Source organism: Macrotis lagotis, chromosome 2 (assembly GCF_037893015.1).
Source record: "Macrotis lagotis isolate mMagLag1 chromosome 2, bilby.v1.9.chrom.fasta, whole genome shotgun sequence".
NCBI lineage: Eukaryota > Metazoa > Chordata > Mammalia > Peramelemorphia > Peramelidae > Macrotis > Macrotis lagotis.
In genome coordinates this window covers 226,771,131-226,796,393 of record NC_133659.1, presented here as the reverse complement: position 1 = coordinate 226,796,393, position 25,263 = coordinate 226,771,131, and the positions used below count along the sequence as shown (strand labels likewise).

The 25,263-nt window shown below is 36.7% G+C and overlaps 1 long non-coding RNA gene and 1 pseudogene across 1 annotated transcript in view; both read left to right on the top strand.

The window, feature by feature from the left end:
* The window catches only part of LOC141514311 (uncharacterized), a 117,430-nt gene that overhangs the window by 36,869 nt on the left and 55,298 nt on the right, over window positions 1-25,263 (top strand). The window lies entirely within an intron of this gene.
* On the top strand, window positions 2,708-3,757 carry LOC141514304 (high mobility group protein B2 pseudogene; annotated as a pseudogene).

Genomic DNA, 25,263 nt, shown 5'->3' with positions numbered 1-25,263 from the left:
GAAAAGAAATTAAAGTTTTATGTATATTTTACCTTTTACTACTTTGTTGTTTATTAATATATTTTGTTGTTTTGTTAAAATATACAGTATATGTCATAGATTTATACATAATCATTTTTTTGCTTATTGGACTACTTTGTTGGTAGTTATTATTTATAATTTTGAAGGTAGCATGGGAGTAACCCCAACCTTGTTGCAGAAGAACTACTCCCTGTTCCAAGTATTCTGTGTGTCTGCATCTACCCAATATTATATCTTATGAGATTCATTAATATGTTTACTATTTTTAAAATTAATTATTTTTGAATTTGATAATTTTTTTCTCCTAATCTTGCTCCCCCCCCCCTACAGAAGTCAGTCTGTTAGTCTTTACATTGTTTCCATGCTATACACTGATCTAAGTTGAATGTGTTGAGAGAGAACTCATAACCTTAAGGAGAAAAAATAAACTATAAGAGATAGCAAAATTACCTAATAAGATTACAGGGTGTTTTTTAAAAAATTAAAGGTAATAGTCTTTGGTCTTTGTTCAAACTCCACAGTTCTTTCTCTGGATACAGATGGTATTCTCCATTGCAGATACCCCAAAATTGTCCCTGATTGTTGCACTGATAGAATGAGCAAGTCCATTAAGATTGATCATCAATTCCATGTTGCTGTTATGGTATACAATGTTCTTCTGGTTCTGCTCATCTCTTTCAGCATCATTTCATGCAAATCCTTCCAGGCTTCTCTAAATTCCTATCCCTCCTGGTTTCTAATACATCAATAGTGTTCCATAATGTACATATACCACAGTTTGTTAAGCCATTCCCCAACTGATGGACATTCACTCAATTTCTAATTCTTTGCCACCACAAACAGAGCTGCTATGAATATTTTTTGTACAAGTGATATTTTTACCCTTTTACATGATCTCTTCAGAGTATAGTCCCAGTAGTGGTATTGCTGGATCAGAGTATGCACATTTTTATTGCTCTTTGGGAGTAATTCCAAATTGCTCTCCAGAAAGGTTGGATGAGTTCACAACTCCATCAACAATTTATTAGTGTCCCAGATTTCCTACATCCCTTCCAACACTGATCATTGTCCTTTCTGGTCATGTTGGCCAGTCTGAGAAGTGTGAGGTAGTACCTCAGAGATGCTTTAATTTGCATTTCTTTACTCAGTAATTATGTAGAACAATTTTTTTATATGACTATGGATCACTTTGCTTTCCTCACCTGTAAATTGCCTCCACATATCCTTTGACAATTTGTCAATTGGAGAATGGCTTTTTTTTTTTTATCAGTTTGACTCAGTTTTCTATATATTTTAGAAATGAGTCTTTTTCAGAAATAGTGCCTGTAAAAATTCTTTCCCAATTTACTTCATTTCTTTTGATCTTGATTACAGTGGTTTTGTCTGTGCAAAAGCTTTTTAATTTGATATAATCAAAATTATCTAGTTTGTTTTTAATGATGTTCTCCATCTCTTCCTTAGTCATAGACTGCTTCCCTTTCCATAGATCTGACAGGTAAACTATTCCTTGATCTCATAGTTTGCTTATAATGTTGTCTTTTTATGTCTAAATCCTGTATCTATTTTGATATTATCCCAAAAGTTTTTATCAAAGAGAGAGTTTTTATCCCAAAAGCCAGACTCTTTGGGTTTCTCAAACAGCAGATTACTATAATCATTTCCTGTTATTGCACCTAGTCTATTCCACTGATCTACCACTCTATTTCTTAGCCAGTACCAGACAGTTTTGATGTCTGATGCTTTATAATATAATTTTAGATCTGTTAGGGCTAAGGCACCTTCTTTTGCAATTTTTTTCCATTAAATCCCTGGAAATTCTTGACTTTATTTCTCCATATGAATTTACTTACAATTTTTTTAACTCATTAAAGTAATTTTTTGGAATTTTGATTGGTAGGGCATTAATAAGTAGTTTAATTTAGGTAGAATTGTGATTTTTATTACATTAGCTCGGCTTATACATGAGCAGTTGATATTTGCCCAGTTATTTAAATCTGATTTTATTTGTGTGAGAAGTGTTTTGTAATTGGTTTCATAAAGTTTCCGAGTCTACCTTAGCAGGTAGACTTCCAAGTATTTTATATTGTGTGAAGTTACTTTGAATGGGAATTTTCTTTCTAGTTCTTTCTGCTGTATCTTTCCAGTTACATGTGTTTGTGTGTGTGTGTGTGTGTGTGTGTGTGTGTGTGTGTGTGTGAATGCTGAGGATTTATGAGTTGTTTATTTTATATACTGCAACTTTGCTAAAGTTGCTAATTGTTTCCAGCAGTTTTTTAGATGATTTTTTGGGATTCTCTAGGTATACCATCATGTCATCTGCAAAGAGTGAGAGTTTTGTCTCTTCCTTCCCAATTATAATTCCTTCAATTTCTTTTTCTTCTCTTATTGCTGAAGCTAACATTTCTAGTACAATATTGAATAGTAGTGGTGATAATGGGCATCCTTGTTTCACCCCTGATCTTATTGGGAATGCCTCTCTTATCCTCATTGCATATAATGCTTGTTGATGGTGTCAGATACTGCTTATCATTCTAAGGAACAATCCATTTACTCCTATTCACTCTAGTGTTTTTAGTAGGAATGGGTGCTGTATTTTGTCAAAGACTTTTTCAGATTTTCTTGGCAGGAGCCCCCGAGTAAGGAGGCGCGGCGGGCAGGCCCAGAGGAAGCCGAGTTGCCGCCGCGAGCAGGTTGAGACGAGCCGGGCAGGATGGGCAAGGGAGACCCCAACAAGCCGCGGGGCAAGATGTCCTCGTACGCCTTCTTTGTGCAGACCTGCCGGGAGGAGCACAAGAAGAAGCACCCGGACTCGCCCTTCAACTTCGCCGAGTTCTCCAAAAAGTGCTCGGAGCGGTGGAAGACCATGTCTGCAAAGGAGAAGTCCAAGTTTGAAGATCTGGCCAAAAGAGACAAAGCCCGCTATGACCGGGAGATGAAGAACTACGTCCCTCCCAAAGGGGACAAGAAAGGAAAGAAAAAGGATCCGAATGCCCCCAAAAGACCACCATCTGCATTCTTCCTCTTCTGTGCTGAACATCGCCCAAAGATCAAAAGTGAACATCCCGGCCTTTCTGTCGGAGATACTGCTAAGAAATTGGGGGAACTGTGGTCTGAGCAGTCGGCCAAAGACAAACTTCCTTATGAACAGAAAGTTGCCAAACTAAAGGAGAAATATGAGAAGGATATTGCAGCATATCGCGCCAAGGGTAAGGGAGATACAGGAAAAAAGGGCCCTGGCAGGCCAACAGGATCTAAGAAGAAGAATGAACCAGATGAGGAGGAAGAAGATGAAGAGGAGGAGGAGGAGGAAGAGGATGATGATGATGAAGAGTAAAATTTAATATCATGCTGTAAAGATTTTTTTTGTGTGTGTGTGTGTGAAGAAAGTCATTGTTTTTCTAAGAATGTGAACTCAAGTGCAGCTCATTGTTAGCTTCAGTATAAAAACTGTACAGACTTGTGTATAGGTAACTTGAATGATTCTTTGTAGGGAGAACCTCTATTTTGTAATGTAAGTAGAAGCTTTTGAGGGGCCACTCCAGATAGATTTTAAAGCTTCTGATGTTGAATGTTTCTGCATATTTAATGGTTTCTTTTGAATTTCTTGACAATGTATTGTTATAGCACAGTAAAGCCCTAGGAAGTAGTATCATAGCAAATCTTAAGTTTTCTAGACGTTGCATTTTGTTTTTTAAGATAAAATATTTTGTAATAAAATGATGTACATTAAAAAAAAGACTTTCAGCATCTATTGATATAATCATGTGATTTCTGATAGATTTGTTATTGATTTAATTAATTATAGTAACAGTTTTCCTAATATTGAACCAATCCTGCATTCCTAGGATAAATCCTACTTGGTCATAGTGTATTATCCTAGTAATAACTTTCTGTAATCCTTTTGCTAAAATTTTATTTAAGATTTTTGCATCTATATTCATCAGGGAGATAGGTAAATAATTTTCTTTCTCTGTTTTAACTCTTCCTGGTTTAGGTATCAGCACCATATTGGTGTCATAGAAAGAATTAGGCAGAATTCCGTCTTCACCTATTTTTCCAGAGTTTATATAGAATTGGAACCAATTGTTCCTTAAATGTTGGATAGAATTCACTTGTGAATTCATCTGGCCCTGGAGATTTTTTCTTAGGAAGTTCAATAATGGCTTGTTGAATTTCTTTTTCTGAGATAGGTATTTAATTTAATTTCCTCTTCATTTAACATGGGGACTTATATTTTGTAAATATTAATCCATTTCATTTAGTTTATCATATTTATTGGCATAGAGTTGGTCAAGATAATTTGAATTATTACTTTAATTCCCTCCTGAATGGTGTTGAGTTCACTTTTTTTTCATTTATGATACTAGCAATTTGGTTTTCTTCTTTCTTTTTTCTTAAATTAATTTAACCAGAGGTATATCAATTTTATTGGTTTTTTCATAAAATCAACTCTTGGTTTTATTTATTAGTTCAATAGTTTTCTTACTTTTGATTTTATTAATTTCTCCTTTAATTTTTAGAATTTCTAATTTGATATTTAATTGGTGGTTTTTAATTTGTTCTTTCTCTAATTTTTTAATTGCTTGTTTAGTTCATTGATTTCCTCTTTATCCAATTTATTCACATAAGCATCTAATGATATATCCCCTGACAACTGCCTTGGTTGTAAGTTTTGGGATGTTGTCTCATTATTGTCATTATCTAGGATGAAATAATTATTTCTTTCTATAATTTGTTGTTTGATCCATTCATTCTTTTTTTGGGGGGGGGTGTTTGCAAGGCAAATGGGGTTAAGTGGCTTGCCCAAGGCCACACAGCTAGGTAATTATTAAGCGTCTGTGGCCAGATTTGAATTCAGGTACTCCTGATTCCAGGGCTGGTGCTCTATCCACTGAGCCACCTAGCTTCCCCCCCCCCTTCATTCTTTAAAATGAGGTAATTTAGTTTCCAATTAATATTATGTCTTTCTCTCCTTGGCCCACCATTGCATGTGATTTTTATTGAATTATGATCTGAGAAGGATGCATTCACTATTTCTGCCTTTCTGCTTTTGATTATTGGGTTTTTATGCCCTAGTACATGGTTAATTTTTGTTTAAGTACCATGTACTGCAGAAAAAAGTATATTAAATTTTCTCCAAAGAAAAGTTTTCTAACAATCTATTTACCTCCTTAACTTCCTTCCTGTTTATTTTATGGTTTGATTTATCTAAATATGAGAGCAGGAGGTTGAGGTCTCCCACCAGCAGAGTTTTGCTGTCTATGTCTTCCTGCAACTCATTCAACTTCTCACCTAAGAATCTGGATGCTATGCCACTTGGTGCATTCCTATTTAGTATTGAAATTGCTTCATTGTCTATGGTACTTTTTAGGAGGATATAGTTTCCTTCCTTATCTCTTTTAATGAGATCTATTTTGCAGCTCTTTTGTCTGAGATAAGAATTGCTACCCCTGCTTACTTCACTTCAGCTGAAGCAAAATATATGTTGCTCCAACCTTTTACCTTTAGTCTGTGTGTATCTCTCTGCTTCCAATGAGGTTCTTGAAAGCAACATATTGTAGGATTCTGTTTTTTAATCCAGTCTGCTATTCACTTACATTTTAAGGGAGAATTCATCCCATTCACATTCAGAGTTATAATTGCTAACTCTTTATTGCCCTCCATGCTATCTTCCCTCTGTTTATATCCCCCCTTTTCACTTTATCCTATTCCCCAGTATTTTGTTTCTGAATTCCACAGACTTCAGTTTTCCTCCTTATATCCAACCCCCCCTCCCCTTTCTTTCCCCTTTCCTTCTACTAGTTCCTCTTTACCTTCCCCCTCCTCCTTTCCCCTTTAGTACTTGAAAGGTAAGGCAAGTTTCTTTACTTAACTGAGTGTGTGTATGTTAACTTTAAGCTAAATCTGATGTGAGTAAGGTCCAGGTGGTTCTCACTTCCTCCTTTCTTCCCCTCTATTATAATAGGTCTTTTGTACCTCTTTATATAATGTGATTTGCCTCATTCAATCTCCTCCATCTTCCTGTCTCTTTACTATCCCCCCCTTTTAAGGAGGTTTTTAAAAATCATTCTGTCAGTGTCATGATTAAGTTATGAGTGTTCATCATTTCTGGCTAAGTATATTCTTTCTAATAGAGTTATAATTCTCAAGAGTTATGAGAATATTTCTCCCAGGTGGGGATATAGCCTGTTTTATCTTATTGGATAGCAGTTTTTTCTTTACCTTTTAAAAACCTTTCTATGTATATCTTGAGTCTCCTGTTTGAAGTCCAAATTTTCTATTTAGCTCTGGTCTTTTCATCAGGAAAAGTTGGAAGTCCCCTATTTCATTAAAAATCCATCTTTTCCCCTGGAAGAGAAGGCTAAGTTTTTCTGGATAGTGAATTTTGGGCTGCATTACAAGCTCCTTTGTTATTTGGAATATCTAATTCCAGGCCCTTTGATCCCTTAATGTTGATGCAGCCAGGTTCTGAGTAATCCTTACTGTGGCTCATTGGTATATAAATTGTTTCTTTTTGGATGATTTTCTCTTTATTTGATTGTTCAGGGATTTGGCCACAATATTCTTTGGTGTTTTCCTTTAGAGATCCCTTTCCTAAGGGGATCCATGCATTCTTCCAATAACCATTTTGTCTTCTGGTTCCATGATATCAGGGCTATTTTCCCATCATTAAATCCTGTAATATTAAATCCAAGCTTTTTTTTTTTCTCTTCAATATTTTCAAGGAGCCCAATAATTCTTAAGTTATCTCTTCTAGATCTATTCTTGAGTTCAGTGGTTTTGTCAGTGAGGTATTTTACATTTTCTTCTATTTTTCAAATTTTTGATTTTAACAGATTCTTGTTGTCTCATGAGGTCATTAGTTTCCATAGACTCCATTCTTTTTTTAGAGAAGAATTTTCTCCATTTACCTTTTGCAACTCCTTTTCTAATTTGTCAATTCTATTTTTGAAGTTTTCCGTTTGCCAGATTGAGGCTTTGAGAGAAGTACTTTCTTTTTGAATTTGTCTAATTTTATTTTCCAAGGATGCATTTTCTTGTTGCAAGTTGTTAATTTTTTTCTTGGGTTTCTCTTCCCAAATTTTCCAAAGGATTTTTAAACTCCTTCCTGATTTCTTTTTGGAAGTCTTTCTGGGCTGGAGACAAAATCATATTTTCCTTAGAAGTTCTAGATCTATTTGAATTAGGGTCTTTATCTTATAGATAGTTTTCTATGGATCCCCTTTCTGCTGGCCCTTTTCATTTTCCTAAAATCTTGTGTTGGCGGGGAGGGCTGGTTCACAGAGGTTTGGTGTTGAGATCCCTAGAAGCTTTAATCACTGGGTTTAATAACTTCAAATGGGTTGGCAAGTAGGGGGTGTTGGAGGCTTTGCTCACTTGGCTTAGTAACTACAAGTGGGATGGCCAGTAAGGGGTGCTGGTTGCTTTCTCTGGAGTGTTTGTAACTTTGATTTGAGGCCCTCTCCCTAGGCCTGGAAGGGGTGGGTGGCACTGCTGGATACTTTTATCCTTGAACAATGTGGGCTGCACCCTGGAGTGAGAATGTTAATCTCCCTGTTTGGCTGAGGGAGCTCTGCTGCCTATACTCGAGTTTGGGGGTGGGGAGTGGGAGGGCTGAAATGAAGTATGGAGCCAGAAGTCCTCCAGTCTCTCTGAGCCCAGTGGATTGATGTCCAGCTGCACTCTGCAGCTCTCTGCAATGGAACTCATCCTACAGTCCTGCTGCAGTGCCCCAGACCACTGCTCCCACAGCAAAAGCCTCTGCAGCCTAGTTGGTCCTCTAACCATGACTCTTGCAGTCAAAGCTCTGTGACTGATCTTAGGTTAGTCTGGCTCTCACTCCACCCCTGCTGGCTCTTTGCTCTCTGCCCCAGCTCACTCTGAAGACAGACCTTGTTTGTAGATGTTTTTCTCTTATCTTCTTTTTCTGAATTTTGTTGATTGAATTTCTGTTAAGAAATTATATATGAGGGAAGACCAGGAGACCTTAGTCCAGTGCCTGTCCTTTCTCCACCATCTTGGCTGGAAGTCAGTTTTCTGTATTTTTAAGAACCTAACTGAGCTTGAATGATTCTAAAAGCATAGATTATAGACATAAATAACTGATGAGCATGGAATTTTAATTTCTAACAACCCTCTATCTTCCAAACAACCTCTCAGTTTTCTGAGGGAGCAGAAGACTTGGTGACCATGGAGGCAGAGTTTAAAACCAGAAAATTTGAGGATGTTGCAGGTTTTGAGTTCCCTCATCTCACCCAGGAAAAGAGACCATTCCTTTCTGGAGCACGATCTCTGATCCTAATTCCCTTTCCTTGCCACCACACATCTGGTAGTTATTATTTTAAGGGCTTAGATGTTTACTAAATCCCTCTTCTTTGCATTCTCTGTGTTGGCAAAATAGTTATTTAAAGGGACAGGGCTTGTTTTCACTCCTTGATCAACCCATCTGTGTGCCACACTCTTCTTCAAGAGTCTCCTAGAGTATTTATTCTGTTCCTTATCTTTCCTTGGGAACCAGTCACTTCTGGTAAGTGCTTTACTGCCCAGAGGTGAGATGCAGGTACAAGGCTATACAGCTGAAGTGAAGGTTGGCTATCTGCCACAAAATAGACTGGGTAAACCCCAAAGTGCCAGGCCATTAGGTAGTTTCCAAAGACTTTGATCACTGATACTTCCTCTTTATTTTGCAAAGTAACATACAAATTGTGCTGATTACCCATTAGAACTCCTCATGTACATATTGCTTTAATCTCTGGGAAGTCCTATCCATCCATCTATAACAAATATTTATTAAGTGTTCACTATGTCCAGATACTGTGCTAAGAACTGGGGGTACAAAACAGGCCAAAGACAGTTCCTGACCCCAAGGAGCTTAGAATTAAATGACTATTTCACTCTGATTCCTTTTATTTCCTATTTTATAGGACAATCACATGAGTGAGATAGGGGGCATATTCCTCTATGATATTGCTTAATTCCTGCTTCTCCCCTAATCTTGAATTATGCCAATGTAAATATTTTTGATGTGTAATGAGAATGATGATATGTTATAGAAAAGAACACACAAGATTTGAGGTCAGAAGACCTAAGTTAAAGTTCCAATTTCAACATTTATTAGTCATATGACAAGGGTAAATCACCACCCCTTTCCAAGCTTCAATTTTTTTCATCTGTAAAATGATGATTTACTTTGAAAGGTTTACAAAATTCTTACTTTGTGTAAGGTAGTATGTTAGACCCTGGGAATCTAGAAAGAAAAATGCCTTCTTTTTCATATCAGTACCTATTATGAAATAGTTGTGAAGAGAGCATGTTGTAAACCACAAAGTATTATGTCAGTGCTAGTGATTGTTGCAATTAAAATTTTATTATTGTTGGACCAAGGTTTTAGCAGGTCAAAAGTGAGGTACATGGCACCCACATGTAGCAAATTGGTTTAAGGTAACTATGTGTAATACATGTGTAAAGAAGGTATAAAATTGAGTTGTCTTTGTAGGTGCTGGAAGAACCCTCAGCTAGGTATGGGTAGAGTGGATAGAGTGTTGGGCTTGGAGTCAGGAAGATCTGAATTCAAATCTGATCTATACACTTATTGTGACCCTGGGCAAGTAATTTCACCCCTGTTTGCCTCAGTTTTCTCATCTGTAAAATTTATATAATCATAGCACCCATTTTCCAAGTTTGTTGTGAGAATCACATGAGATAATACTTGTAAAGTAGCACAGTACTGCTCTCAAAGTGTTATATAAATGTTTACTATTACTATTATGAATTATTATTATTATTAGAATGCTATAGCCAAACTGCTTTAGACCTTTAAGTAGCAATGGCACCAATGCCACAGGTCAAAACAGCAACAAAAAATCCTAGCACCTGGGTAAAACTGAAAAAATGACCCTAGACTTAGCAATTTCAGTGCTAAATTTCCCAGTTTTCACCCTAATGAGTCTTATTTTTTGATGTGATTCATGCTGACTTCCAGGACTTTATGTATAAGAGTAGGGACTTCTATCTAATACCAAATTCATTCAATCAATCAAAATTAATTTGTGAGGAATGTGTTTTGATCATTGGATAAAGAATATGACCACATAGGAAATATCTTATGATTAGCTGAAAAAAATCAAATATACCTTTGGGCCTATCTATAATATATAGCAAATCACTTTGGAATGAGAATTTCATTAGCAGGTTAAGTCAAAAGAAGTTTTGAAGGAACCCTTCAGTGAAGGACTTCCTTCCATCCTTCCATCTTTCTTTCCTTTCCTTCTTTCCTTCTTTCCTTCCTTCCTTCCTTCCTTCCTTCCTTCCTTCCTTCCTTCCTTCCTTCCTTCCTTTTTCTCCTTCCCCTCCTCCTTTTTTTCTTCTCTCTTATCACTCTTACTTCCTCCAAAATCTTCCCTCCAAAAGAAAGAAAAGCCTGCTCAAAAAAAAAAGATAGATTAATAAAAGCAGATTCACACATTGGCTATGTCTAAAAAATGTCTCATTTTGGATGTTTATTTTGGGTTATCTTTTGTGAGGTGTTCAATGGATAATATTTTCACTTTGTCTACTTAATGCTAATAGTTTTTTTATTTTTTATTTTTTTAATTTTTTAATTTATTTTTAATTATTTATTTTTATTTTTTAAATGTAGTTTCTGAGATCTTATTTGAACAGGGAGTCCAGTAATTCTTAAGTTATCTCCAATTTTTTTCTGTTTAAACATTTTTTAATATTAGCTACTTTTCATTTTCTTCTATTTCAAAAAATATTTGTTCAAATATTTCTCATTATGTCAGAATCATTGAATTTCCCATCTAATTGTTTCATATTAGTTTTTAGGTCATCTACAAGTTGGGTATATTTTTCTGCCATCTGTTTGAAGCTTTTCACTTTCCTTCTAACTTCTTCTCCCAGAGTTCTTATTTCATTTATAATTTATCTCTTGATTTACTTACTTATTAGAATCCTTGTTGTTCAGACATTAGAAAGAGTTTTGTATTGTGGAATTACTCTCTTCATACATGTTTAATTCTTCTTGGACTTATTTTGGTCCATTTTACTTCTTTATTGTATTTGTTATCTTCTTTATACTCCTTTGTACATATATTCTCCAGCTTCAGTAACTGGTTTGGGATTTTACACCAGGATAATGTTCTACCCTCTCTTATTCTTGGATGGAGATCACATATGTTTAGTCCTGTTTCCTAATTTTTTAGGCATCTGGTTTTCCTGGAAAGCCAAAATATAGGGCACTACAATCTTCCAGTCCTCTAGGGAGACTACCTGTCCTGAGTGATTCAGCATTTTGTACCTCCTGAGTTGTCCCTTGTCAAAGAACTATGGCCTTCTTACTCCCTTGAGGCATTCCTGGCGAGAGTGTAAAACTGTAGGCTTTAGGCCTATTTGTTTGAACTTGTTCTGGTTTCCCTGACGCAACCTCTCTTCCAGCTACAGTCGGGACTGGTTGAAGTCACTACTGTTTCTCTTTGTATTTACTGATACTATTATTCTGTTTGGTACAATTTTTAGATCTTTGCCAGAGTATGTAGGGGGAAAATAGGGTTCTCTGTAATTTTTTGAACTTTCATCTTCCACCAGAAGAAAGTAAATCTGTAAAAGGATTAAAGCTTTTAAATATTTTGAGAATAAGCCTGAATTCAAACAGACAAGCTACATTCAAAACCTTTGATAAGAACAAGCTTTTTGATTTTGGTTTTTTGGGTTTTTTTTTTACTTACAATAAATCATACTTTTCAGCTCTGATGGAACTGGTTGGCAGAGGTTCTCACTCATTCTATATGTAGCAGAAATCTGGCAGACATTCAACATGTCATCATCTCCTTTGTGCTCTAAAATGTCACTCTCTCCTGAATGTACAAAAACCTAGCCAGTCTCTTGTTAGAATTATGGGTATCACTGAAGAGATGAGACCATGACTATCTTGATGCAATGTGGGAGTTGGGGCTGCTGAGAGATAAGGTGGGTTCTGTTTGGTTAGTTTTTAATTTCTTCTTCTATTTTTCTCCATTCCTGGTAAAAGGGATTACCAAAGAGTAGATTTCACTTAAAGTCTAAGAGTAGTTCAGCCCCAACACCATGACTATGATCCAAAGGGGAAGGACTTTAAATTCTCTAGGGATGGATAGTAGTATAGCTTGGTATTAAATTCATTTTTACAAACTGTAAGCTCTCCAAAGAAAAGGATCACATTTTATATTCTTTTTGTAGTCTTCTCTCCAATCTCCAGTCCTTGGCTTTTGTATTTAATATTGTACTCATGGACACTCAATAAATTATCTGTTGATTGGCTTCAGTTTACTCCTCTATAAAAGTCCCCTTCCAGCTTTCACATTCTATGATTTTCTGGATAGAAAAGTAATGAGCCTCAGTTTTTCATTAATTTCTATAATATTTACCTTTGGGACATAGGATTTGACAACTTGCTAGTTACGTGAGAATTAGTTCTCCCAGATGCAGGGGGTGTTGTTCAGAAAGCATAATCACTGTGGCTATGGAATGAGTACAGAGGAAACAGGGTATCAGCCTTGGATACAGGAGGATTAAAAACATCAAAGGTTTCTTCAAAACTCTCCATCTCTTAAGGGTTTTAAATATCAGTCATTCACTGGAAATTTATTGGAAATGGGATTGGGAATTAAGTCCCAAATGGATAACTCAGGCCAGAAGTCCTGCCACAAGATCCCAACCATCCTTTATGGAAGAGCAAGTGAATGGGGGAGCTGATAGGGCAATATAAGGGTCCTGGTAGATTCTGTTGCAATCAGCTCCAACTTGATTGCATTGCCATGGCAACAGGCACTTCAGTGCTATCCATACCTGCATGAGGTCTGCTCTGACTAAAGCAAGGAGCTGGTCACATGAGGCTCCTTACAAAAAAGGTCTGAGGTGAAATAATGGGGAACAGCTGTCTGCAAATTACAACCATAAGGAAAAATCAGAGCCCACTTCTTAGTTGTTCTATTTCCCTCTGGTTGTTTGTTAGTAGGTTTATGTTAGGTAGAAATGCCCAGATTCTTTCTAGGAAGGAGGAACCATACAGCTACAACGTCTACCTTCAGTACTTTGGGGGGAGAGGGGGAAAAGGGGAGGGGAGTAAAGGAATCCAGACACCAAACTATCCAGGGTTCCCTTGGGTGGGACATAAACTACAGCTTGTTTTGGTGAGAGATTCCTCCCAAATTGACCCTGAGTCTGCCATGTTAGAAGCCAGGACCCAAATGATACAAAGTTAGTAATAGAGCTGGAATTATAATTCATAATTCCTAACTCCAACCTTTTTAGTAGGGCTAAGAGTTTACACTGTATCTATAGAAGTATTATATACACCCCCCTTCCCATCCTCCCCAACTATCACCAAATATCCCTCACTACAGGTCCCTGTAATAACTTAGCAAGGTCAGAGGCAGGAACTTAAATCCCAATCTTTCTGGCTTCAGGTCTAGCTCTCTTTTCATTCTTCCAAGCTGTCTCTTTGAACACTAATCATTCTACACAAGGGGGCAGTTAGGAGATGAAGTGGATAAAGTGCAGGGTCTGGAGTCAGAAAAATTAATCTTCCTGAGTTCAAATATGACCTAAGACAGGACAAATTGTATGACCCTGGACAAGCCACTTAACCTTATTTGCCTCAGTTTTCTGATATGTAAAATAAGCTGGAGAAAAAAAACAAGCCACTTCAGTATCTTTGCCAAGAAAACCCCAAACAGGGTGACAAAGAGTAAGACATGACTAAAAAAACCCAACTGAACAACAGTAAAATATATACAAAGTCAATCAAAAGTAACTGGAAGGGGAGGCATGAACCCCAAGTAGGTTTTCAGATTCTATTGACATGTGATATGATTTTATTGGCATTCTTTATTGAGAAGCCAAAAGGCTTCATTTGTAATTTCAGAAAATTCACTATCTAGTTGTGAATCATTTTCTCTTTCCAATCTTTCATTTCATTCTTCTGCTGTGTTAGAACATTTTTCTACTGGGATAACTAACTGCAAACAATCAGAGACTTCTTTGTAAACAGAGGGGAAGTGGGGCTTTACTGGGTAGGGAAAGAAGAGATGGAGAAAGAAATAAAAGGGAGGCATTGAGGAAGAGGAATAATCCTGAACATGAGATATACTTGAGATATTACCTGGATTGAGTTCTGGAATGAGTAGGACTAATAGGTAGCAAGGGCATACAAGGTGTGTGGGAGTGCCCTCAAGAGGATCACTGAAAGGGAATGGAATGGCACCAGACACACTTCATCAGTTTTTCAGTTATTGGACTAAATGATTTCTTAGGTAGAGCCTTACTCATTCTGCTATGCAGGGCAAATAGCAGGTACTCTGGGAGTAGGTGGGGTGGGCAAAGCATTATGGAGAGAGAACTTAGACCTTAGGACACAAGGATCTGAGTGGGAAGACTCCTAACTGCCTCCAGATACAACTCCATGGGTAGCAGGGACACTGGCACCAGGGAACTGGAGGTCTCCAGGAATCCTAAGATACCACTATGCAGCTCCTAGGGAGTCTGTTACTGGGGAGGAACTAGAGTTGGGCCAGGCTGGGGAAGATTCCAACCAGGGCTTAGGCAATGAATACCTAAGTGTTTTTGCTAACTGAGAGCTAAACTCATTACCTGCCAGAATACAAGTATTGTCAGTACCTCTTTCTTAAGGACGATGATGATGTTTTCTTCATTTTCATGACATGAGGAAGGTGATGCCATGAAACACAAGTGAGTTGGATTAAGTGAGGGGGTGTTGTACAAAGCTGCCAGCTTCACTTTCTCCTCCAGAGCCAACTGAGTGCAATAACCAGATATGGATCAGGATGACTGGAGATGGCTGTGGATGCAGTGGGAGATCTTGACCTTATTTCTCAGGCAAAGTCTGCCCAAGAAAATGAGTTTTGCTCTAGGCCTTTTCCTAAACTAATTTTGTATGGGTCTGTGATCCTGTCTTATTCACTCTTTCTCAGGCTCATTCTCTGCCCTCAACTAACTTAATCTGTCTCCTAAAATTTTTTCTTCTCACCTCACTGCACATGAAAACCATAATGAGTTTAGAGGGAGTTGATTCAAAATCTCTTTCTAGGAATGCTTTATGACCTCACATATCTGCTAAAGTTGATCTCAGTTTACTTGCACTGGTAAAAGTTTGTTTTAAATCCTCTGTAAATCTTTTAAACCCTAATCCATAAAGGATTCTTCCCAGTACCTAGGCAAGTCAACAAGCACTTAATTAAGGACCTACTATGTGCTAGGTGCTTTGTTAAGCCTTGGGAGAAAGAAGGGAAAAAAGAATCCCTGCTCTCAAGAAACTCATAGTCTAATTGATGAGACAACTTGCAAAAACTCTGCACTAACCAGGTAGTGACTAGATAACATGGTGATGTCTAAGAGGGAAGCTGCTCTTAATGGAGGATCAGAAGAGGCTCTTCATAGAGCTTTAAGTGGTACTCTCTAACAGCAACATTGTGTGATGATCCATTATGATGGATTTAGCTCTCCTCAGCAGTACAATGATCAAAGACAACTGAAGGACATAGTGGTGGAAGATGCCATCCACATCCAGAGAAAGAGCTATGGAGTCTGAATGCAAACTAAAGCATTTTCCTTTTTAAAATTTTGTTTTATGCTTTAATGGGTTTTTTCTCTCATGTTATTTTTTTTTCCTAAGGAAATATGTTTAACATAGTTATACATGTGTAACCTATATCAGATTACTTGATGTCAAGGGGAAGGGGGAGAAAAGGGAAGGAAAAAAATGTGAAACTCAAAACCTTACAAAAAAATAAATGTTGAAAACTCTCTTTGCATATAGTTAGAATAATAAAGTAAATAATTAAAAAAGATTGGCACTCTGTGCCAGTTACCCACACCTAAGGAGAACCCATCCTGAGCAAACTTATACCCTTGGCTAATGTCTTTGGAAATAAACAGTAAAATTTTGGGGTTGAATGTTGATTCCACAGCCAGACAGGACAGAGGTTACTGATTTATGATCAGAAGAGAAAACTGCCAGAGCCCACAGTTTCAGCATCCAAGTAGGAATGCTGTTTTCTCCTCTACAGAGTTACTGCCTCATCAACCTCAGCCTCAAGCTCATCTACTCCTCTGGTAGGGCCTTAATTAATGTATTTTCACCAGGTTTTGGAGCTCAGGGAATCCCCTTGCTTATGAATCCTAAAATATCTGAGAAGTACAGTTTCTACCCAGAAGCAATCCTTGGGGTTAGCATTGTTGCTCCTATTCCCTGGAGCATGGAGAAGCATCTGAAGTCCTCAAAAGGGCCTTTCTTTTTCAATTTTTAAAGGGCAAGGAGGGGTAAGTGGCACAGAAATGGTAGGGGTTAGCAGCATGTTTTTTTAGTTTTATTTTTTTTTTTGGCAAGGAAATGGGGTTAAGTGTGGCCTTGCCCAAGGCCACACAGCTAGATAATTATTGTTTCTGAGGTCAGATTTGAACTCGGGCACTCCTGACTCCAGGGCCAGTACTCTATCTACTGCGCCACCTAACTGCCCCAGCATTAGCAGCACTTTCAAACCTTGCATTAGGTACTGGATTATCCAGGTCTGCTGTATTGGCTGCTGGATCTGAATTAATGACTATAGTCCTTTGACTTATATGCAAGAATCAAACCATTTTAGAACAGGGTAGCCACTGCTGATGGGAAACAACACAGCAAGGCCACAGTAGATAGAATGAACTACTGGCATTTGGTCTGACATTTTGGGCTCCCTTTGTCTTTCCTGTTTTAGGTAATCTAGAAGTAGTAGAACCCTAGGAATGAAGAAGGTGACAGTTTAACTGTGCTCTGTCCTAACCCCTTGTAATTTCAGTGCTTTCTATCTTTTAACTCCTATTTATTCTATATTTACCTTGCTTTGTGTATATTTATTTGCATGTTATTCCCCTATTAGAATGTAAACCTCTTTAGGATAGGGGCTTCTCTTTTGCTTCTTTTTGTATCCCCACCCTGTACTTAGCATAGTGCCTGGGACACTGTAGGTAGTAAAGGGTTTTGAAAAACATAGTACAATTTGTGGAAGGAATTGGGACAGTCTGCACATAGAATTAATTTTCCCTTAAGTATATAAAGAGCTATCCTATAGGAAAAAGATTGGATTTGTTTTGCTTAGTACCAGAGGGCAAATTTAGGAGTAATGGATAGATTTCATCCAGAAATTTCATAAAAATTAAAGTGATACAAAAGTAAAATGAATTGTTTTGGGCAGTGTTGAGTGATTCTTCAGTGGAGGTTTTCAAAGTCTGGAGGATCATGTATCATATATATGATGGAATTCTTGTTTAGACATAGATTAGACTATAAAGCCCCTTCCAAATCTTTGGTTCTATGATTATACACATATGTGTGTATGTATGAATTCATATCTAAACATATATACAAACACATTCAATACTAATAGACAATGGATATATAGCTCATTGATGAACAAAAGTAAATAAATTAAGGTAATACAATTCTTGCCATAAGCTTGGCTTATTTTTCTGAAAGACAAATATATTTGGTACACATGTAGGAGAAGATGTTATTCCTGACTGGTTGAGACTACCACATTGAATACTTGTCCAAACTGAGAAAATACTTCATGAGATTTTTCTGCTAGGGAAAGTAAAGAGTTTGAGAGAAAAAGCAAACTTCTGACTGGCAGGTAGGAGATCTACATGGAGTCAAAGTCAGTCCCTATAACTCCAGAGACTAGAAAAACATTGGTCCTTGTCCCTCTTCTTGGTTGAGCTTAGTTCCTATCTCAACCCAGAAGAGCTCATGTACAATTTTGTATTCAATCATCTACTCTTCTTTTCAAAAAATTATATATTTTATTTTGAATTTAAGGAATAAGATGATCATTTACAAGCTATCCCTGGTTGTGTTTTATGTAAGCAACCTTTCATAGAAAAGAGCTAAGTTTAGTATTATCCTCTATTTTAGAGCAACCAGGAAAAAGAGCCCTTTATTCAAACCTCTTGAAAGAAAGAATATTTTACCTAGGAGTGTGTTGAAGCTATCTTGGCTGAGCTCCCTAGTGTTAGCATTTACACCTTGGAAATCTCAAATGAACGTTTGATTTATTTTGTTGCTTGTGTATACTTATGAAATTGATGGAGAAAATACAGGCTAAATTTAAAATTGTACCTTGTGTTTTGGTGAACTAGTTACTATTTACTAAAACATCCCTGATCTTAATCCTAGACTATAAATAAATGTGGTATGTTACATATAACTTTAGCTAAAACTTTTGAAGATAGGGCATTGGAGTAGCCAGGATGGATCCTGCCTGCTCTTCCTACACTAGGCTACTGGCAATGCAGTCTTGGGGGAACATTTGGAGGAACACTTGAGTGTTCCTCACAAAAAGGGGCTTTTATTCTTCACAAAGTTGGAAACAAAAGTTTCCCTTTGGAGATATAGAATCCATCCATGCCCCTGGAAGGCAATCCTTTTGTATTAGACACAACCATATCTATATCACATGTTAGGTGGAACAATATGTCCAGAATCTAGATGTGCATTCATGCACACATACATAATACATACATGCATACATACATACCCATATATATGGCTATGTCACTTGCCCAGTGTCATAGAGGCAGTATGTTTCAGTTGGAAATTGAATCATACAGCCTCTAAAACTCAAATATATAATTAATTTTTAAATATAATACATACAAGCAGGAATGTATGCAGATATACATATATGTATATATATAAAACATTTTGGAAAAGTGCAAGATATAGAGAACTAAGAAAAATATGATAAGTGTGTTCCAAGCAATTTTGTAACTCTCACTCCCTTGGCTCTTTGCTCTTGGCCTCACCCCTAAAGACATTCCTTGGGAAGAAAAGCTACAGCTACCATACAACCCTTTCTTTCCAGCTCTCACTGAGGCACAACAGCTGGGCCCTCCTTTTTTTTTTTTTTTTTACATTTCACATTCATCTTGACGTTCATAAGAAAGTCATTCTTTTTATTTCTTACTCCACAACCCCATGTGCAACCATGATAAATAAGATTTAAGGTTTGGAAATGGAAGAGATTTAATTTAATTCAATCCAAATGAGGAAAACAGAGGCCTAGACAGGTGAATCAACTTCCCCAAGGTCATCCAGCTATTAAATATCACAGTCAGGATGAGAATTCAGGTCTTTTTACTCTATAAATGTAATTTATCCATCTATAGATGGCAGTATAAGGAGAGACAAGAGAAAATGGGCTTAAATTCAAGTTCTCAACTCTGGATATCATGGAATATCTTCAGTGAAGGTCCATCTCTTCAGGGGCAAAGGAAAGTATAACTCAGCTAGGTAGGAGACAGAAAAGCCAATGGGAGGCTCTTAGCCACAACACAGCCCAGACCCTGGCATTTAGCATCCCAAGTCCTGGCAGCTAGATAGCGGGCCAGCAAGGAGGATTCCAACCTCAGACAAAGTCTGAGCACTGGGAACACTGGTGACAGAACTGGGTAGGCAACAACCAACTGCATAGGCAACACCTTGGCAAGCAATAAACCAGGACTAAATTCTAATCCCAGTTCAAAAAGCTTAGAATTATATTCCCTATACCCCAGGAGCAGAGTTCAACTATCAAAATGAGCAAAAATACAAAAAAGAGTGCTAATTCTAGAAAGCTGCTATTCAGATAGAGATGATAAAAATCCCATCTTGGAAGAATTACCTACATGGGAAGTCTCAGAAGAGTTTAAAAATTGGACTCAAAATCTAAAACCTCATGAAAGATTTTAAAAAACAAAGAAGAGAGGAAGAAGAAAAATGGAAAAAATAAATGAGAGTCATGCTGGGAATAATGAAAAATTGACTGAAGAAATCAACTTGCTTAAAAGTAAAAATGACCAACTGAAAAAGAATATAATTCATCAAAAATAAAATTAATCAGCTGGAAAAGGAAAAAACTCATTTAAGATTCTATCAAACAAAATCAAAAGGCTGAAAAAATATAAAGTACCTTTTAGGAAAAACAAATGACCTAAAAAATATCAAGAAGAGATAATTTACAATTTATTAGTCTACCAGAAAGCAAAGATCAAAAAAAGAGCCTGAAAACTATCTTTCAGGAAATTATTATGGAAAACTGCCCTAATATACTAGATCAAGAAGATAAAATAGTCCTTGAAAGAATACAGACCAGAAAGAAACCCCAGAAGAAAAAGTCCAAGGAATATCATAGCTAAATTCCAGAATTCTCAAATAAAGAAGATCCTGTAAGTAGCCATAAAGAAGCAATTTAACTTCAAAGGAAGCACAATCAGAATTATACAGGACTTATCACCTTCAACATTAAAGGATCAGAGAGTCTGGAATATGATATTCCAGAGAGCAAAAGAGCCTGGATTACAATCAAGAATTAACTACCCTGCAAAATCCAGCATATTCTGTTAGGGGAAAAGATGATTTTCAATGAAATAGAGGACTTCCAAAATTTTCTGTTAAAAAGTCCAGAACTGAACAAAAATTTGATCTTCAAATACCAGACTCAAGAGATGTATAAAAAGGTAAATGGAAATGGGAAAAAGAACACTAGTCAAGAAACTGTATACATCCCAACAAGGTCAGATAACTTTTAACTCTTGAGAACTCTCTTTTTCTTAGGAGTTAAAGAGCTGAATATAGTTGAAGGGATTGTACTTAGAGGCTATGGGTTTAAATGAGACCTGAAGCAATGTTGTATATGAAGGTGTATTTCCTATTGAGACAAAGAGAGGGAGGGAGAGTACTTAGAAGGGCTATACATAATTAAATCATGAAGTAACCTTATTTTACTAGATATTTTAATTAAGGAGTGTTGTAGGGTAAAAGTGTCCTTAGAAGGGTTGGACATAAATAGATCAGGAAGTAACCTTGCATTATTCCATACTTCAGTTAACAAGGGTTACAATACTATAGTTGGTGTACTATAGGGACAGATGGAGAGAGTGTGCCCAGTATTTTAGTTAAGGAGAACTGCAGTGTTGTGACTGGAATGCTAAAGGGATAGATGGAGAGAGTGTACCTGATACTTTGGTTGGGAAGGGTTGTAGGACTGTGGCTGAAGTATTATAGAGATTGAAGGAGAGACTATACTTAGAGGGAATGGACAAGAAAAGATCATGAAATGATTTTAATTTGATTGATGCTTTGTCTATAATTGGAGGGAGTGTGCTTGAGGTAGTGGGGTACAAATGTTCCATGAAATGATTTGGCTTTGCATAATGCTTTGGTTCATGAGGATTGTGTGTTCATGGATGGTACTCAATTCATTATTATAAATTCATTATAATTTTTTTTAGGTTTTTGCAAGGCAAACAGGGTTAAGTAGCTTGCCCAAGGCCACACAGCTAGGTAATTATTAAGTGTCTGAGACCGGATTTGAACCCAGGTACTCCTGACTCCAGGACCAGTGCTTTATCCACTGCGCCACCTAGCCGCCCCTAATTCATTATAATTTGATGTGATTTATATTAATTATAATTTGATGTGATTTATGACTCTTGAAAAGTACATTTCTGATGGGACAGAAGTGGGGATCAATCAAGCAATCAACATTTGAGAAAGGTACAGCAGGACTGATAAAAAGAGTATATTTTGATATAGGGGTGGTAGGTACAAGACAAGGCTTAAAGACATGAAAAGGAGAGCTATACTAGAGAAGGCTAGGCAAGAGTGGAAAAATTACATCAGGTAAAGAGGCACAAAAATCTACTATAGTAGAGAGAAAGATGGGAGGGTATGAACACTGAGTAAATCCTATGGATTTGGCCAACATATATTCCCAACTGAGTTTAAAAATCTATTCTACACTACAGGAAGGTAGAGCATGGGGGAAGGGAAAGAAAGGGGAAGAGGGGATTGATAAAAGGGAAGGGGAAGGTAAAAGTAAAAGTAAAGAAGTTAAAATTTAAAAGAAATTAAAAGGGGAAAGGGAATAAAACATTACTGAGGAAGGATAAGAGAAAAGAAAGAAGAAAAGTATGAACAGGGAATGATAGCATGATCCTATAATATGTTGTTTAAAAGAAACACATTTGAAGCAGAGAGATACACACAAATGTAAAGATAAAAGACTGGAGTAAAATCTATTATGCTTCAATGGAAGTAAAAAAATATCAGAGCTAACAATCCTGATCTCAGACAAAGAAAAAGTAAAATAAATCTTATTAAAAGGAAAGAAACTAGATCTTCTTAAAAGGCACCATAGGCCTATTATTAAAAATATATCCACCAAGTGGCATAAAATTCTTAGAGGACAGGTTGAATAAATTATAAGGAGACAGCAAAACTATAATAGTGGGAGACCTTAACTTCTTTCTTTTGCAGAATTAAATAAATCTAACCATAAAATAAAGAAGAAAGAAGCTAAAAAAGTAAATAAAATCTTTGAAAACTTAGATATGATAGACCTCTGGAGAAAACAGAATGGGGTTAGGAAAAAAAATTACCTTTTTCTCTGCACATGACACCTATACCAAAATTGATCATGTACTGGGGCATAAAAACCTTACAATCAAATACAGAAAGGCAGAAAAAATAAAAACATGTTTTTCAAATCAAGATGTAATAAAAAAATAATAATAAATGGAATAAAGGCCCATGGACAGATAAACTAAGTAACCTAATTTGAAAGAAAGAGTGTATCAAACAATTTCATCCAAGAAAAAGACAACAATCAGGGCAACTAGGTGCCTTGGACCTGGAGTCAGGAGGACCTGAGTTCAAATCCAGTCTCAGATACTAAACAATTACTTAGCTTGAGCAAGTCCCTTAATGCCACTGCCTTGCTTAAAAAAAAAGACAACAATGAAACACCATACCAAAATTTATGGGATGCAGCCACAGCAATTTTTAGGGGAAATTTCATCTCTAAATGCTTATATGAATAAAATAGAGAAAAAAGGAGATCAATGAATTGGACATGCAATTAAAAAAAGTTAGAAAAACAAAATTAAACAAATTAAAAATTCCCAATTAAATAGCTAATTAGAAATCCTGAAAATGAAAGGAGAAATTAATAAAATTAAAAAGCAAGAAATAGAAATAAAACTGAGTTGTTTTTAAAATACTTTATTTATTTGTTTTTCCAACTTCATGTAACAGTAGTTTTTACCAATCAATTTTTACAAGTTTTCAGGTTTTACATTTTTCTCCCTCCCTTCCTTCCCTTCTTCCTCTTTTGACAGGAAGAAATTTAATATAGGCTCTACAATTATAACCATGTTCAACATAGATCCATATTGATATGAGTTGGTTTTATGAAAAAAATAAAAAAGAAAGAAGAATAGCAAATTACTTGTATTAAAAATGAAAAGGGTGGGGTGGCTAGGTGGCATAGTGGATAAAGCACCGGCCTTGGAGTCGGGAGTACCTGGGTTCAAATCCGGTCTCAGACACTTAATAATTACCTAGCTGTGTGGCCTTGGGCAAGCCACTTAACCCCATTTGCCTTGCAAAAATCTAAAAAAAAAATGAAAAGGGTGAACTTATCCCCCAATGAGGAGGAAATTAAAGAGATAATTCAGAATGATTTTGCTTAACTGTATGCTAATAAATTTGACGACCTGGGTGAAATGTATGAATATTTACAAAAATTATAAATACCCAGATTTACAGAAGAGGAAATAAGATACTTAAATAACCCCATTTCAGAAAAAGAAATTGAAGAAATCATCAATAAACTCCTCAAGAAAAAAAAGCTCCAGATAAACTTACAAATGAATTCTACCAAACATTTAAAGAACAATTAATTCCAATTCTACATAAACTTTTTTTTTTTAAATAGGAGGAGTTCTGCTAAATTCCTTTTATGACACCAATGTGGTGCTGATACCTGAACCAGGAAGAGCCAAAACAGACTAAGAAAATTATAGACCAAGTTCCCTAATGAACACTGATGCAAAAATCTTAAATAAAATTTTAGTAAAAAGATTACAAGTTATTAGGATAATACATTTATGCCTGGTTGGCTGGGCTGGTTCAATAATAGAAAAATACTCAACATAATTGAAAACATCAATAATAAAAGCAACAGAAATCCCATTCCTATTAAAAAGCACTTAAAAGTATAGGGATAAATGGAGTTTTCCCTTAAAATAATAAGCAATATCTATTTAAAATCATCCACAAAAATTATTTGGGGAGCAGAGCCAAGATGGCAGCTTGAAGGCAGCAATATCTAGAAACTCCCTTCCCAAAAAACTCTAAAAACTGTCAAATTATGACTCTAGCCAAAATTTAGATGGACAGAACCCACAAAAAGACTGAGTGATACAATTTCCCAGTCCAAGACAATTTAGAAGTTCCACGGGATAAGTATGTTTCACCAGGACCGGGGATTGGAAAAAAGCAGGGGCCACAGTGCCTGGGATTACTGGAAACAGTTTGAAGGGGCAGTGAGAGAACTCTGCTGCACAAGAATGAGTATAGAGCCTCACAGCACTCTGTGGGAGTGCCAGTCCTCAGAACAGCCCTGCAGTAAGAACCTGCAGCAGGAATCAGGTAAGGCAGCCTATACTTCCAGAGCACAGTCCACAGACAGTAAGGAAGTAGGGGGAGACTGCAGAAATCTCTCTGCTCTCCCTGGGGCAAGGACTCTGCTGTTTGCCCACACTCAGATCCAGGTTGCAGTGTGGACTTCTGCTGAACAGAGATCCTCTTCATAGCTCCAGGGTAGAGGGGAGCACCTGTGGTCATCTACATATCAAAGCATAGGCAAGAGAGCATAAGACCTTGGAGGAGTAAAGGTCCTAGTGAGGTGTCCCAAAACCCTCTCCCCCAAAGCCTTGGAAATGCAGTAAATTAGTCATAGGCTGAGGAAATGAGCAAACAAAAGAAAAAGAAGAATCTGACAATAGAAAATTACTTTGGTCTCATGGAAGATTCAGAAGATGACAAACTCGAAGCTTCTGTATCCAAAGCCTCTAAGAAAAATAGAAAATGGGCTCAGGCTATGGATGAGCTCAAAAATGATTTTGAAAAACAATTAAGGGAGGTAGAGGAAAAATTGGGAGGAGAAATGAGAGCAATGCAGATAAATCATGAAAACCAAATCAGCAGCTTGGTGAAAGAAATACAAAAAAAAATATTGAAGAAAATAGTATGTTAAAAGACAGTTTAGGCCAAATAGAAAAAGCAAAACAAAAGGCAAATGAGGAGGAGAATGCCTTAAAAACAGAATTGGCCAGTTGGAAAAGGAGATAAAAAAGCTCTCTGAAGAAAATAACTCCTTCAAATGC